The sequence below is a fragment of the Sus scrofa genome, chromosome 18 (genome assembly GCF_054392235.1).
Source record: "Sus scrofa isolate SSC_HxYL_T2T_F1_AM1 chromosome 18, Sscrofa_HxYL_maternal_Yorkshire_Landrace_v2.0, whole genome shotgun sequence".
In the NCBI taxonomy this organism is placed as follows: Eukaryota; Metazoa; Chordata; class Mammalia; order Artiodactyla; family Suidae; genus Sus; species Sus scrofa.
In genome coordinates this window covers 58,257,907-58,272,844 of record NC_139400.1, presented here as the reverse complement: position 1 = coordinate 58,272,844, position 14,938 = coordinate 58,257,907, and the positions used below count along the sequence as shown (strand labels likewise).

The 14,938-nt window shown below is 48.2% G+C and overlaps 1 long non-coding RNA gene across 1 annotated transcript; it reads left to right on the top strand.

Moving 5' to 3' along the window:
• The first annotated feature begins 5,248 nt into the window (after positions 1-5,248).
• LOC146395079 (uncharacterized) lies at positions 5,249-9,185 on the top strand. Its single transcript, XR_014834009.1, has 2 exons — positions 5,249-5,491; positions 7,062-9,185. It is a non-coding gene; the product is annotated as an uncharacterized LOC146395079 (long non-coding RNA).
• Positions 9,186-14,938: the final 5,753 nt, after the last annotated feature.

Below are 14,938 nucleotides of genomic sequence, written 5' to 3'. Positions count from 1 at the left end.
CCCAGAACAGCAGGAAGGTGGGGTGAGATCACCCCATTTGTGACACAGTGGCCACCAGGATGAGAAGCACTTTTAGGAGTTGCCATCGTGGCTCAGCTATAATGAACCTGACTAGTATCCATGAGGATGCAGGTTTGATCCCTGGCCTCGCTCAGTGGGTTAAGGATCCGGTAACAAGCTGTGGTGTAGGTCGCAGATGCGGCTCAGATCTGATGTTGCTGTGGCTGTGGTGTAGGCCAGCAGCTACAATTCTGATTCGACCCCTAGCCTGGGAACCTCCATATACCACGTGTGAGACCCTAAAAAGCAAAAGGAAAGAAGGAAGGAAGGAAGGAAGGAAGGAAAGAAGAAAGAAAGAAAGAAAGAAAGAAAGAAAGAAAGAAAGAAAGAAAGAAAGAAAGAAAGAAAGAAAGAAAGAAAGGAAGGAAGGAAGGAAGGAAGGAAGGAAGGAAGGAAGGAAGGAAGGAAGGAAGGAAGAAAGAAAGAAAGAAAGAAATATGGAGGGAGGGAGGGAGGGAGGGAGGAAGAAGGCAAGCACTTTGCTTCTCACATTGCTCCTTGGAGACAGGCGTCGCGGGACCGGAGGGGCTGCTGTAAACCACCTCCAAGTGGACCTGGGCTAAGTAGCAGAGTTCTGTACACACAACCGGAGGTCGAAATGCTGTGACCCCGTGGAAACTATTTGCAAATAATAAAGGAGTCACCATGAGTCATTCCCAGAACAAGGAAAGTTTCCTTGTACTCTCAGAATCCATCGTGTGTGCCCCATGCTCTGGTGCTGGTAAGCACTCGGCCCCCAGAGCCCCACGACACAGCTGCCTGGGAGCTGCCCTCCTCTTTGCACTTGTCCCAGAAGGGCTGTGCTTATTCCTTGATGTGTCCGTGTGTCTCTGTTGGCAGACTGAGCAAACGAATGGCTGGGCAGTCAGTCTTGTGCCCTGGATGTTTCCTTAGAGTTGGTATGAGAGAGGAACTGGAGTTCTAGAAGACACGAGCTTTTGGCTAATCAGAAAAGAAAGAGTTGTAAGAAGTGGACTCCCTTAGGAGTAGTGGTGGGAAAATTGTGACTATTCTAGAAGAAGAAAATGCATAGTGCCCCAAAATACAACAAAGATCTGTCCAGGGGGCACCAGCCACTGTGCATCTGCCTGAAACGCTGGTAGAAAAGGGTCTGGAATGACAAGAAAGAAAAACTAATAACAAAGGAACTTGGACAAAAACACAAAGTGAATACATCCATTTTTTCGCTGTTATACCACGTACATATATGCAAACACACAAAAAAACATGTATATATGCATACACACAGATAAAGACATATGTAAACATACATGCATGCACACACACAGCCTGCATACATACAAACATATATACACACACACACATACATACAAAGCAGAGATGACAACACAAGCACACATCCACACACACACACACACAAACACATATGAATGGCTTATTCTATAGTTTGCCTTCAGTTCGTTTCAACTAATTCTTTTTGCTCTCTGATAAAAATGTAAGGTTAAAAACACAAAAATATCCCACTGTATAGCCCTGGGAACTATATCTAGTCACTTATGACGGAGCATGATACTGTGAGAAAAAAGAGTATATACATGTATGTGTGACCGGGTCACCTTGCTGCACAGTGGAAAATGGACAGAACACTGTAAACCAGCTAGAATGGAAAAAATAAACATCGTTATATAAAAAAACATGAAAATAGTAACAGACACATACAGGCGTTACTAAGGAAAGGGACCCCAAATTCGGGACTTCAAGCGACCAGGAGGAGAAGGCAGACTGGGCTTCCGAGAGGGAGGCACAGGTGAGAGGCCTTGCCCATGGCCGGTGCTTCCTCTTCTCCTACCAGGATGGAGATGATTCACGCTCCTTAGAAATAAGCCAGGGGACAACCACGGGCAGGTGCTTTTAGTTTCAAATCTTTCAGCATCATCTCCGTTCAACTCCAGGGCAGAACAGCAGAAGCTGCGACTCAAAGGAGCCTCCTGCTGCACAGGGTGGGCCTCGAGGCCCTGGGGGTGCCTCTGCCCCGACACGCTGGGTGCCCCCTTCTGAGCCGTGTTCCTGTGTAGCACCTCTTCACCTGCCAAAGGGGGCAGTGTCATACATTTCCCTTGGCTGTTTGAAAACCCATCAGGAGGGACAACGTGTAGAATTTCCCTATAAAATGTAATGATTTTGAGCAGTCATGCGATGATGCATTTTGGATGGTCAACTTTATGTACCAAGCACAAAGAATCGCAGAAAGCAAGTCTTTGGTATAAAATATCGCCCTACAAAAAAAGACATATCTGGAACAACACACAAGACAGGATGGAGGCTTCTTTATTATCAAATCCCCATTTCCCTGAGAAAGCAAGAGGGCCTGTGTTTGGGGAAGGGTGCCGCATGGATAATTAGTGACAAGGCCCATGTCCCAAAGGCTCAGCCCTCTGACATGGGGGCCAGTGCTCCCTTGACCAGAGTCCCCAGCTTTCTGCTTCCCAGAAACCCCTGGGAGACAGAGGCAGATACCAAAGGTCATAGAGGAGCAGCTGAGAAAATAAACATGGCAAGTTTCCCCAGGCTCTTAGGGCCTGGCAGCAGACAGATGTGCAGGGGAGTCCCTGGCTTTGAGAAACTCCCCCTGAGGGGCAAGAGGCAGGCGCATTTTAGCTCTAGCTCTTTCCTTCCAATTTCTACGGGAAATAAATCCAAATCCTATACTTTCAGGAGGACACCCCATCACCGCAGTGAAGCAGTGAGACGACCGCTACCACAGCTTCCGCTTATCCAGCCGCACTAGGATACAGGGGCTTAGACACAAACACCAGCACAATGCTTGCCCACTTGGATGAAAAGAGGAAGGCTGGTCAGAGGGAAGGACTAGATGTTTGGGCAAGAGGGGGCAAGAATGGGCAGAAGGTGCGTTCCCGCTGTAGTGCAGTGGGTTAAGCCTCTGGCGTTGTCTCTGCGGCAATGAGGATTTGATCCTTGGCCCCGCCTGGCACACTGGGTTAAGGATCTGGCGTTGCTGTAGCTGTGGCTTGGATTCGATCCCTGGCCCAGGAACTTCCATATACCATGGGTGCAGCCCCCCCCCCCAAAAAAGAAAAAACCCGAATGGGCCGAATGAGAGGAGCACTCACGTCCCTCTCCGAATCAGAAAGATCAGAATCAAGTCCAGATTATAAGATATATTCAGAAGGTAACATCCAGATATGGCAGCACAAGTGCGGAGGGAAAACAGATGAACGAACGGGCTCTGCTCACAGGGTGGACCGGCCGGGGTCAACTCTGGAAGGGAGCTCGTTCTCCAGCCATGAAAGAACCAGGGAGGAGCCAGGTCTCGGCAAAGGCGTCCCGGATTTCCAGTCCCGACAGATACCAGTCCCTCTCAGGGCAAGAAACTCAGCATTCAGGATCCTTGAGAGGCACACGATGCTGTCAATGAAAATAGTCAGGGAGTTCCCGTCGTGGTGCTGCGGAAACAAATCTAACTAGGAACCACGAGGTTGCAGGTTCGATCCCTGGCCTTGCTCAGTGGGTTAAGGATCCGGCATTGCTGTGACCTGTGGTGTAGGTAGCGGACGAGGCTCAGACCCTGTGTCGTTGTGGCTGTGGCGTAGGCCAGTGGCTACCGCTCTGATTCAGCTCCTAGCCTGGGGACCTCCATATGCAGCAGGTGCGGCCCTAAAAAAAAAAAAGGCAAGAAAGAAAATAATCAATAAACAATCTCTAGTAGGAATAGAAAAGAGTTTTATTTGAGCCAGATGGAAGACTATAGCCCAAAAGACAGCTTCCTAGATAACTCTGAGAAGCTGCTCCCAAGAAGTGTGGTTTCCAGCACAGTTTTATGTCTTGTCAGAAGAAAAAGTTCCCATTGTGTCTCAGCAAATTACGAACACAACTAGTCGTATCCTTGAGGATTTGGTAAGATCCCTGGCCTCGCTCCGTGGGTTCAGGATCCAGTGTTGCCGTGAGCTGTGGCGTAGGTTGAGGTTGCATCTTGGATCCGGCATTGCTATGGCTGTGGTGTAGGCCAGCAGCTGTAGCTCTGATTCAACCCCTAGTTCAGAAACTTCTATATGCCACGAGGGCAGCCCTAAAAAGCAAAAAAAAAAAAAAAAAAAAAAACAAAGAACATCATATAAGTCAGTGGCACATTCCTTTAAGGTTTAAAAAAAAACAAGACATATCAGCATGTTAACTGAGAGTCAGTATGGCCTGGCTTTGGTGTCCCAGGAAGGGAGACATTTAATCTTTATTTTTAACATGGACATTCTCTACCTCTGGTTAATACGCCCTTTGCTGTAATAATTAAAACAGACATACAATGTATGTTTGCTAGGCCACCAACAGGCTCTCCTAGTTAGCATAAAATGCAGGTTAACTCAGGACACGCTAGAATGACTGCCCTGCACCTCAATATTTGAACATTTCTTTTATCAATACAAACATGGCTGAGAGACTGGGTGAGAAATGGTCAAAAGTGGTGTAAAACACACACACACACACACACACACACACACACATCAAAAACAAAAAAGGGAGTTCCCTGATGGCTCAGCAGGTTAAGGATCTGGCATCGTCACATCTGTGGCTCTGGTTATAGCTATGGTTTGGATTCGATCCCTGGCCCAGAACTTCCCCATGCCCCAGGAATGCCCCCCCCCAAAAAAAATGAGTCGTGGGCAGGAGAATTGGCAGTCACACGAAAGCAACTGGACCTTGAGAGCGTGGATCTGAAGCATGGGTCCAAGCACGAGGCAGGAGGAGCCCGCCTGGCTCCCTTAGGCTCTATGCCCTGCAGAACGCGTGCTGGGAAAACACTGCATGCTTTTCAACAACTGTGCCAAGAGGCTCATCTCCCACGAAGGCCACGTTCAAAGGAAATAGGGGTTTCGAAATATACTCAGACCAAGAAAGGTCATTCCTTCTACGTCCCTAAAGAATTATCTAAAATTTCCTGGGGCTCAGCCTATGTGCATCCAGAAAGCTGTAGCTCCTTGGCCGAGCTCAGGCTGAACGGATAGGCCAGGAGATTAATAAGATACTCACACTCGTTTTCACAGAGGAACCCCGACAAGGATGGTTAGCAAATGATTTGTTTGGCTTTCTGGCTTGAACCCAAGGAAAGCACATAAAAATGCTAATTAGCAGCTAAGAGAACGTGAGAAGTTCTTGAGAAATCATGGAGATAGTCACCCTACTTTGGCAAGAATTAGCTTAAACCCTCAGAGGCACTAGAAAAATCTTCTTTTACAAAAGAGAAGCAGAAAGAGGAGTTGGCAGGACCCCCTTGGTATCCTGTTACCATGATAGTAGTTTTCTTTTCTCTTTTTTCTTTTGTTTTCTTTTTTTTTCACAGCGCTCCCTGCAGCAGATGGAAGTCTCTCATGGAGGGGACTCAGATCCCTGTCTGTGGAGCCATGATGGGGACTCCAGCAGCTTTATTCTTAACAGGCCAAACTCACAGTGCTCTGAGGTAAGTCACTGTAAGTCACCCATGTGTCAATAGAATTTTTTTTAAAAAAGAGTAAAGTTTATAAAAAAAGAATAAAGCTGCTGTAAACAACTACGTACAGGTTTTTATGACCACAATTTGTTACTACTCTGGGATAGTCACTGGGGTCATTTGGTAATTGCATGGGGTTTTTTTTTCACAAGAAAGTGTCAAAAGGAGTTCCTGTCGTGGTGAAGTGGTTAACGAATCCGACTAGGAACCATGAGGTTGCGGGTTCAATCCCTGGCCTTGCTCAGTGGGTTAAGGATCCAGCGTTGCTGTGAGCTGTGGTGCAGGTTGCAGACGTGGCTCAGATCCCGCATTGCTGTGGCTCTGACTTAGGCCAGTGGTATAGCTCCGATTCAACCCCTAGCCTGGGAACCTCCATATGCCGCGGGAGTAGCTTAAGAAAAAAAAGGCGACAAAAAAAAAAGACGACAGAGGTTGGAATTATGCAAAAGATGAGCTGGTTTACTTCCAAAAAATAATCAAATTGAGGTTATTTTGAACATTGTATTTTAAAAAAGACAAATTATATAGAGTTAATCATATCAAGAAAAAGCCCTATGGTAAAGGTGGGATCTCCCAAAATCTAGGGCAGAGCACATGCTGTGTGGGTACAAAAAAAAAAAAAAATTTTTTTTCTTTGTCTTTTTAGGGCTGCACTCATAGCATGTGGAGGTTCCCGGGCTAGGGGTCGAATCAGAGCTACAGCTGCCGGCCTCCACCACAGCCACAGCAATGCCAGATCCAAGCCATGTCTGTGACCTACACCACAGCTCATGGCAATGCTGGACCCTTAACCCATTAAGCGAGGCCAGGGATGGAACCCACATCCTCAAAGATGCTAGTCGGGGTCAGTACTGCTGAGCCACGACAGGAACTTCTGGGTGGGTGCGACTTGAAGAGTGAGTTGTCTTGAGAGGAAGGGGAAGAAAGGGAAGCCAAGTTTCTTCAGCAAGGGATCCAGGAAGGGAGACGTGCCTCGGAGGGGGACGGTGGGGAGATAAGGCAGGAGTAAACAGAACAATAAACACCCACACCAGTTGTGTTGTCACAGTTTCAGCCATGGGGGAAGTGTGTGTCCCCCTGGACCACATGGGTGGGTAACAGAAAGGCTGACACCCACCTGTCTGCTAGAAGCGCAAGGCTACATGCTTTCTCCTCGGGACAGGGTAGGAAAAGAGAAAACAAACAAAACACTGCATGTGAGTAACAATTATCTGAGATAGAGAGGTTGGTGCCAGAAGAAATCCGGAGTTCCCACTGTGGCTCAGTGGGTTAAGAGCCCAACGCGTCTCCCTGAGGATGCAAATTCCATCCCTGGCCTCGCTCAGTGGGTTAAGGACCCGGCATTGCCACAAGCTTCGGCATGAGTCACAGATGCAGCTCAGATCTGGCATTGCTGTGGTTGTGGCGGAGCCCTCAGCCGCAGCTCCAATTCACCCCCCGAGCCTGGGAACCTCCATAGGCCGCAGGTGCAGCCGTAAGAAAAAGGCAGCGGGGAGAAGGCATACCCACAAAAAGAAATCCCTGCCCGTTTGTGTTCCAGGGAACAGCCCACTGCCAAGAACTCCCCTTCCCCCACAGACCTCAGGTGTTCACCCAGGACTGGACCAGACACCCACATTCCCATTCTGCGTCTCATCAAAGGCTGATTGAACGCTGTGTCCCTATTGACCAATCCGTACGAGCGCCTGCCAGCCGGACCAATCTTCAGCCAGGTTTTCTCCACCCCTGGGGCCCTGAACATGGCCTGCCTTCGGAAAATGGAATGAGGGATTTTTGCGGCTGTGTGGCTGAACCACACGGACCCCTGTGTCCACTCCATCTCAGGCTTCCACTGCCCTCGCTGTGGGCTGAAGCTTTAGCCCGCTGCCAAGGAATGCTCCCAAGCCAGATAAGCTGCCATCAACTTTCGGCCTGGCCTTTGTCTGGTGTGAAAACGGGAAGCACGCCTTTTGCTGACACAGATGGTTAATGGTCCCCGAGGAATAAGGATCCGGAAATTCCCCAGGGGAAAGGGACCCTGGTTCCAGTCAGTGTAGACATGCTACTCCCTGGTGGCCGGCTTCCGTCTTTAGCTTCGCTCCCCGCCCCGCCCCCCCAGCCCCCGAGGGCCCGGTTCCCCTGCCAAGAGCTGACTGCAGCCACAAAGGCGTCTGGGTCCTCCCAGCACCTGAACCTGCCTGTGGGTCCGTCACCACGGTGAAGCACACCTGCTCCGTGGGAAGCTGCCTGCTTCCTTTTCCACCTCAAATGTCCTTCTCAGTTCTGTGGGCACTTTCCATCCCCTCCCTGCTCAGACAATAGCCCCCCTGAGACTCGGTTGATCTCAGGGACGTAGATTTCCTGTCCACTCACTGGTCACTACGCACTCCTGTGCCCCCACGGCAAGGTTTTTCCAGCATCTTTACCCCTCCGGAAACAAGAAAGCCTCTTTCCTGGCCTCTCAGAAAATAGAGGCATCCCCCTCCTCCTACTGCAGTAGGTTTACCCCTCCTCCCCAGCGGGGCCACCCCTCCCCCGGGGCAGTCCCCCCTCCCCCATGCAGTCAGCCCTCCCCCACTGCAGCCTCCCTCCCTCAGGGCATTTGTCCTTTCCCCTCTAGGTGATAGCACCTCCCCTTGCTGTAATAGTCTCACTCCTTCTGAACAAAGTCTGTCCTTAACCTAAGTTCAGATTTGATTTCCATTCGAAATCAGGGGAAAGCCTCCATCACGCTCAGCCAGGGGAGCCAGCATCCTGAAAGGAAGGACACAGGGACCTGAAGACAAAAATCGCATATATTTCACTGGCTGAACCAAAGGACCACACTTCGGCAGATCAACGTGCCTGGACCGGAGGCTTCACCTTGAAGCTTTGCAAATGAGGAGGGAGAACTTTAAAGAAGGTGCCCAGGAAGCGGGGACACCGACCACAGCAGAGACAAGGGGCGAGAATTAGGGCAGAACCCGTCTTCACTGCAAGTTAGAAGTGGGTAAGAACCCATGAAATGCCTGAAACATTCAACAGCATCTAACGACTTAACAGTAACGGAGAGAGAACAGACGTCCCTTGAACCTCTTCCCACGGGGGAGTGATTTAAGCCTCGAATGAACACACGCACCCAGAGGGAGAGAAGAGAGTTACATAAGAAAAATGGACACTGTCCACCAAGGAGGTAACGCCACACAACAACAAAGATGACATTTACGTGAATGTGAAATGGATCTATTTGCCAATAGCAGGAGCATTTTAAAACTATAAGAAAAGTTCAGAGAAAGGATTTTAAAACCTTTTTAATAGGAAACATCCTTACACAGTAAGAATCAAATGAGATATTCTTTAAGGACAACACGTCTTATAGAAAAGACGTCAGCGTCTTTAAAAAAACGAGTTTTATGGAGACCAGTGGATTTCACTCGCTATTTGCTCTCCAGACTGCCCTCCAAATACACACACGCCTGTTCTTCAACATCGCCTTCTTCAACTGGGAATTAAAATGAAAAATATGTGTATTTATATGCATATATTTCATACGTATTTTCTATCTTTTGCCAAATTACCTATCTCCTATTGATTTTTGCTTCTGGGATCTTAAAATGTTAAATGTTTAGTGTTTAGTTATTTATTTTTGGCAAAAATGTTCTGTTTAAGACAAAAGGCTTAAAAACATTAAAAAGCTCCAAATGTTTACAATGTCTCTCAAATTGGAAAGATCACTTGAGGACAAATAAATAGAGTGTGACTAGAGCTTCACTTGCTAAACACGGTTTTTAAAATATCAGGGAAAAGTAAAATGAGGCACGTAGGCTGGTATGAAACTTAAAAATCCAGGAAAATAACGGTTTCTGAAAGACTGTGAAATGCATCCAAATGCACTCTTCTCTAGGGAAGAAACTGGACTCTACTTAAATTGAATGTTGTGGATTTGGGGATTTTATTCTTTTTAGCTGTCCTTCGACTCTTTAAGATGGGTCTTGATAGAATTAAGTATAATTCCTGGACATGGAGAACATGGGAAATGATCTAAAAGTTACATATAGCCTCTTCAATTCAGAAGGTTAGCAGTTCAACTCTAAGTGAGTCTGTAATTTGTCCCCATATAAGTTACCAAGCAAGGAGATTAGGAAGTGTCACATATATGCTTCAGAGAGTTCCTGCAGGTGCACCGGGGGGGGGGGGGGCAGGAGAGGTGGGGGAGGAGAGGCCGGGGCGGGGAGGAGGCTTGGCAAGGTGGCATGTATCTCTGACACATTATCTTGTGCACACAGAGTCACACTCTGGCCTGAAAACACACACTTAAGCCTTTGTCGAATTTAGTGCTTGCGTTCTTCAGAAAGAACTGAGTCATCATCTGGTCTCCAGGCGTAATAGTTATATAGCTCACTTTGCAATCAGCACACAGCTCGAGGCACCAAGATGGATTATATGCAAGCCCTGGGAGCCAAAGGAATCCCTCCGAGGGAAAACCAGACATAGAACGTGAAAGCACGGATGTGCACATAGAATGAGAGTCACAGGAAGAAGTCAAAACAGCAACCAGCCTTACCAGGAGTTTGGAAGTAGTTGAGTCCAAGCTTCATGGATGGCTCTGAGGGATTCAAGAGCCCAGTGGAGCAGGGGTTCCACTGTGGCTCAGTGGTAACAAACCCGCCCGGTAACCATGAGGATGCTAGTTCAATCCCTGACCTCGCTCAGTGGGTTAAGGATCTGGCGTTGCCATGAGCTGTGGTGTAGATCGCAGATGCAGCTCAGATCCCACATGGCTGTGGCTGTGACGTAGGCCAGCAGCTCTAGCTCCCATTCAACCCCTAGCCTGGGAATTTCCATATGCTGTGGGTTGGGCCCTAAAAAAAAAAAAAAAAAAAAAAAAAAAAAAAAAGTCCATTAGAGGAAGTAAATGCCAGTGTGATGGAAATAGCAAGAAAACTACAATGAAAAATAGAGCCTGAGGAGTTCCCATCATGGCGCAGGGAAAACAAATCCAACTAGGAATCATGAGGTCACAGGTTCGATCCCTGGCCTCACTCAGTGGATTAAGGATTCAGCGTTGCCATGAACTGTGGTGTAGGTTGCAGGCTCGGCTCGGATCTGGCGTTGCTGTGACTGTAATGTAGGCCAGCAGCTGTAGTTCCAATTGGACCCCTAGCCTGGGAACCCCCATATGCTGTGGATTCGGCCCTAAAAAGCAAACAAAAAAAGAAAAAAAGAAAAAATTGTCACAATTATCACTTCATCAACAACTATCAACCATCAACATCAAAGCAAAAGATCTTTCACTAACAAAAGTATATGACTTATTGACAGCTCAGATGATGGTTCACATTTTTTAGCAATAAAAGTGTTTTTAAATTAAGATATGTTCTTTTTTTTCTTTTTGTTCTTTTAGGGCTGTATCTGTGGCATATAGAGGTTCCCAGGCTAGAGGCTGAACCAGAGTTGTAGCCACTGGCCTGACACAGCCACAGCGACGCCAGATCCAAGCTGAGTCTGCAAACTATACCACAGCTCACAGCAATGCTGGATCCTTAACCCACTGAGCAAGGCCAGGGATCGAACCTGCAACCTCATGGTTACTAGTCAGATTCATTTCTGCTGAGCCACGATGGGAACTCCAAGGTCGGTTCATTATTTTTTAATGTTATTGCTCTCTTAATAGACTATGGTATAGTATAAATATAACTTTTATAAGCTCTGAGAAACCATAAAATTTGTGACTTGCTTTACTGCAATATTTACTTTAGCGAGGTTTCTAGAACATAACTCACAGTATCTCTGAGGTCTGCCTATATATACATATACATATATATATAGCTTTTTTTGGCAAAGCCATATTCATTAGAAGGGCTGTGTGTAAAAATTCTTTGAGTCCTGAGTCCAAAATGCCTTCCTTTCGAGAGAATTTGCTAGTAGAGGGTTCTACTAGCCCAGGACCGCATTCAGCTGAATTTTAGTTTCGTTTTGGGGGATATGCACAAAGAGTATAATTCCAGACCCAAACCTGAGTTTGCGGAGGCTCGTGGTTGGAATTTCTTGATGACATTTTTTTCTGCATTGTGGACTGAAGACCAAGAGCAATGAACATGTTTCCACATTGTCACCATCTAAAGGCCGAGGTATTTTTAGAATTTTTTAAATTAAAATATAGCTGATTTACAGTGTTGTGCCGGGAGTTCCCGCTGTGGCTCAGTGGTAAAGAACCTGACTAGTATCAAAGAGACGCAGGTTTGATCCTTGGCCTCTCTCAGTGGATTAAGGATCCTTATTGCCCTGAGCTGTGGTGTAGGTCACAGACGCAGCTTGGATCCCGAGTTGCTGTGGCCGTGGCGTAGGCCGGCAGCTACAGCTCCGATTCTATGCCTGGGAACCTCCATATGCTGCAAGCTCGGTCCTAAAAAACACTACAAAAAAAAAAAAAAAATACAATGTTGGGCCAATTTCTGCTGGACAGCAAAATGACCCAATCACACAGATGTACATTTTCAGAATGTGACCCTTGAGGTTGTCTATTCGAAGGGCCCGGCCTGTTTAGGGCGACCTTATCTGGCTTCCCACTCTGCTCAGTGTGGGTTCAGTTGTTTAGTTTCCCCTCACTTCTCCTGCCCATGTGGGCACCCACCTTAATTCAGGATAGAGAGGTTTCAGTAGGAGTTCCCTGGTGGCTCAGTGGGTTAAGGATCTGGCCTCGTCACCACTGTGGCTCAGATCACTGCTGTGGCTCAGGTCACTACTGTGGCATGGGTCCAATCCCCGGCCTGGGAACTTCTGCATGAAAAAAGTTTTCAGTAAACTCCTAGGGCTTACCTCTCCCCTCTATAGATTCTATTTTTCTTAGCATATTTAGCCTCTCAGGATTTACTTTACTTTCCTAGCTCTTGAGGCATAAAAAAATTAGATAATAAACAAATACACACACACACACACACACACACACACACATACACTTTGGTGTGTTCTACCGGAATCGTATGTATCCTGTGCTAGGAGTGTTCTCCACGCATCCAATCTGCCACGTTACGAGAGGAGGATCCCTCTTGCAATCTGCAGTTTAGTTTCATCCCCATGCCCTGCAGGAAGGGCCCTTGCCAAGGCCCAGGAGAACTTCCAGGACGCTAAATTCACGAGACCTCTCGGCGAAATTCAGCGCAGTTGTTCAGGTCGCTTTGCCGGAGCCTCACGTTCTCCTGACTCTCCCGGCACAAGGTTCCACTGATCTTCACCTGTCCCCCTGGCTGCTCTCTCGCTGGCTCTGGGCTGAGGTCCTCCTCCCTTTCTAGCTGTCGTCTTAGTGGTAAAGAGCACAGATCAGGGTCCTTTGGTCCCAGAGACAAATGAGTCCTTGGAGCCCCTTTCTTGTCCTCTGCATTTCTTCCCTCCCCGCACCATCCTCCCCCCCGCCCTCCTTTCCTTCCTCTCCCTCTTCCTCTCCCTCTCCCTCTGGCTTGCGCTCTCTCCCTCTCCCTCCCCCTTCTGCTCCCCCAACTCTTTCCCAGGGAGTGTATTCTTTCCCGTGACTTTAAGTACCCTCTCTGTGTCAGAACTCCCGAATTGATGGCTCCCACCAAAATTTCATTTTCTGTCCCATGGTATATCTGGTATGAGCCAAGTCATGCCCCACGCCTAAAATTCATGCATTGAAGATCTTCTTCCTAGTCATTTAAAATTTGACCACCTTCGGCATATTTAGAAATAGGGTTTTTAATGAGGTGATTCAGCAAAAACGAGGCCATTTGAATGGGGCTTAATCCAGTCTGACTGGTGTCCTCATTAAGACGGGAAATTTGCACACAGAGGGACACCAGGGAGGGGCACACGGAGAAAAGACCATGTGTAGACACGGTGGGAAGACTGCCCTCTGTAAGCCAACGTCTCAGAAGAAACCAAACCTGCCAACCCCTCCCTCTCGGACTTCCGGCCTCCAGAACTGTAAGAATATACACTTCTCTCGTGTAAGCCCCTCAAGAGGCCTAGCAAACAAACCCAGTGTCCAGCTATCTCTTTGATATCCACCTTGGAGGTCCCACCAGCGTCTCAGCATAAACTTGTCCCAACTTGAGTCTCAATCTTCCCCTCCCCATGACAGGTGCCCACCATCCAACTATTGGATTGAAATTAAAAACTAGGAGTAATTCTGGATTCCTCCCTGTTCCGTGTTACCAAATCCTTCCGATTATTCCAACGAAATACGCACGCTCATCGCTAGCGTCGTGCTTCCGAGGACTATTATTTCTTGATTGGCCTAATAAAGTGTGTTCATAACTTAGCTCCCTGCTTCCACTCCCATCTCCCTACTGGACACGCTCGACTCAGCGGCCAGAGGGCCATTGCTACACGTTTTGTGCAGCTTTTCACTAGTCCTCAGAGGGGAGGTTGCTCCAAATTCCCTCTCCTGATGCCGTGTCCAGACCCAGCGTCCCAACAGGATGACTTCTCAGCTTTCCTTCCTGGCCTTGGTCTTCATTGTCTCCACTGTTCTTTTCAATGATAGAGTTTGCTTGCGGAATCCCTTTCCCGCTGCACCAGAATCCCAGCCGGACGATGTCCTTCCTCCATCCACCCGGGTGGTGCAGGACCTTCAGGACTTCCGGGAGAAACAGGTGACTCTCGCCATTAAGAGGTGCTTGTCCAGGGGTTCGAATCCTTGGGGCATCTTATTTGGCTGCTCACCAGGTACGCATATCTCATGAGTAAAGAGTTTCGCCTTTGTCGTCCCTTTCCTCCATCTCCTCTATGGTTCATCCCCAGGTTGCTCTCCGACAGCTACCCCTTTCTAGAACGCGGCTACGTGAAAGCAACGCTTTCCACGCCCATCTTTTTTTATTGCACTAGGAGTCAAGGGAGGTTAGACAGGCGTCCATGATGGCCCAGGTGTCCTGGGGGCTTTAGCATCGAGCATAGAGAACTCTGTGATGAGCCTCCCAACAGGTGCTTCACAATCCTTTGTTAATTTGAAAATGATGTTTTAGCACATTTGGGGGTTTTCTGAAACACGAAGAACAATTTCAGGGAGAATCCCAAGGAGAGCCACCAGGTCCCAGGAGCAGTTCCCTTCTGGATGCTTAGCACCCACACCTGTCAGACATTGAGCCCCCATGAGTGGGGACCAGTCCTGCCTGGGTCTCAGGCAGCCGCAAGGGGCCCAGGTTTATGACCTCTGACGCTCACAGGGTGCTTGTTGTATGAAGGCATGACCCTCGTGGAAACTGCCCAGGACTCTCTGCTCAGATGGGGAAACCAAGAGAAAGAGGAAAAGAGAGGCTGGGTACCACGCACATCCGGGGTCTAGGAAGGGAATGATACAGGATTCGGCCTCGGCCATCAGTCTCCATAACCACCCTTCTAGAAGGGCCCCAGCTCCCAAGAGGGGAGCTGCTACATACCCCCCACCCCCCATCCCACTGCTACCACTCACCTGCTACTCGTGAGAAAAAAAACAGAGGCTCC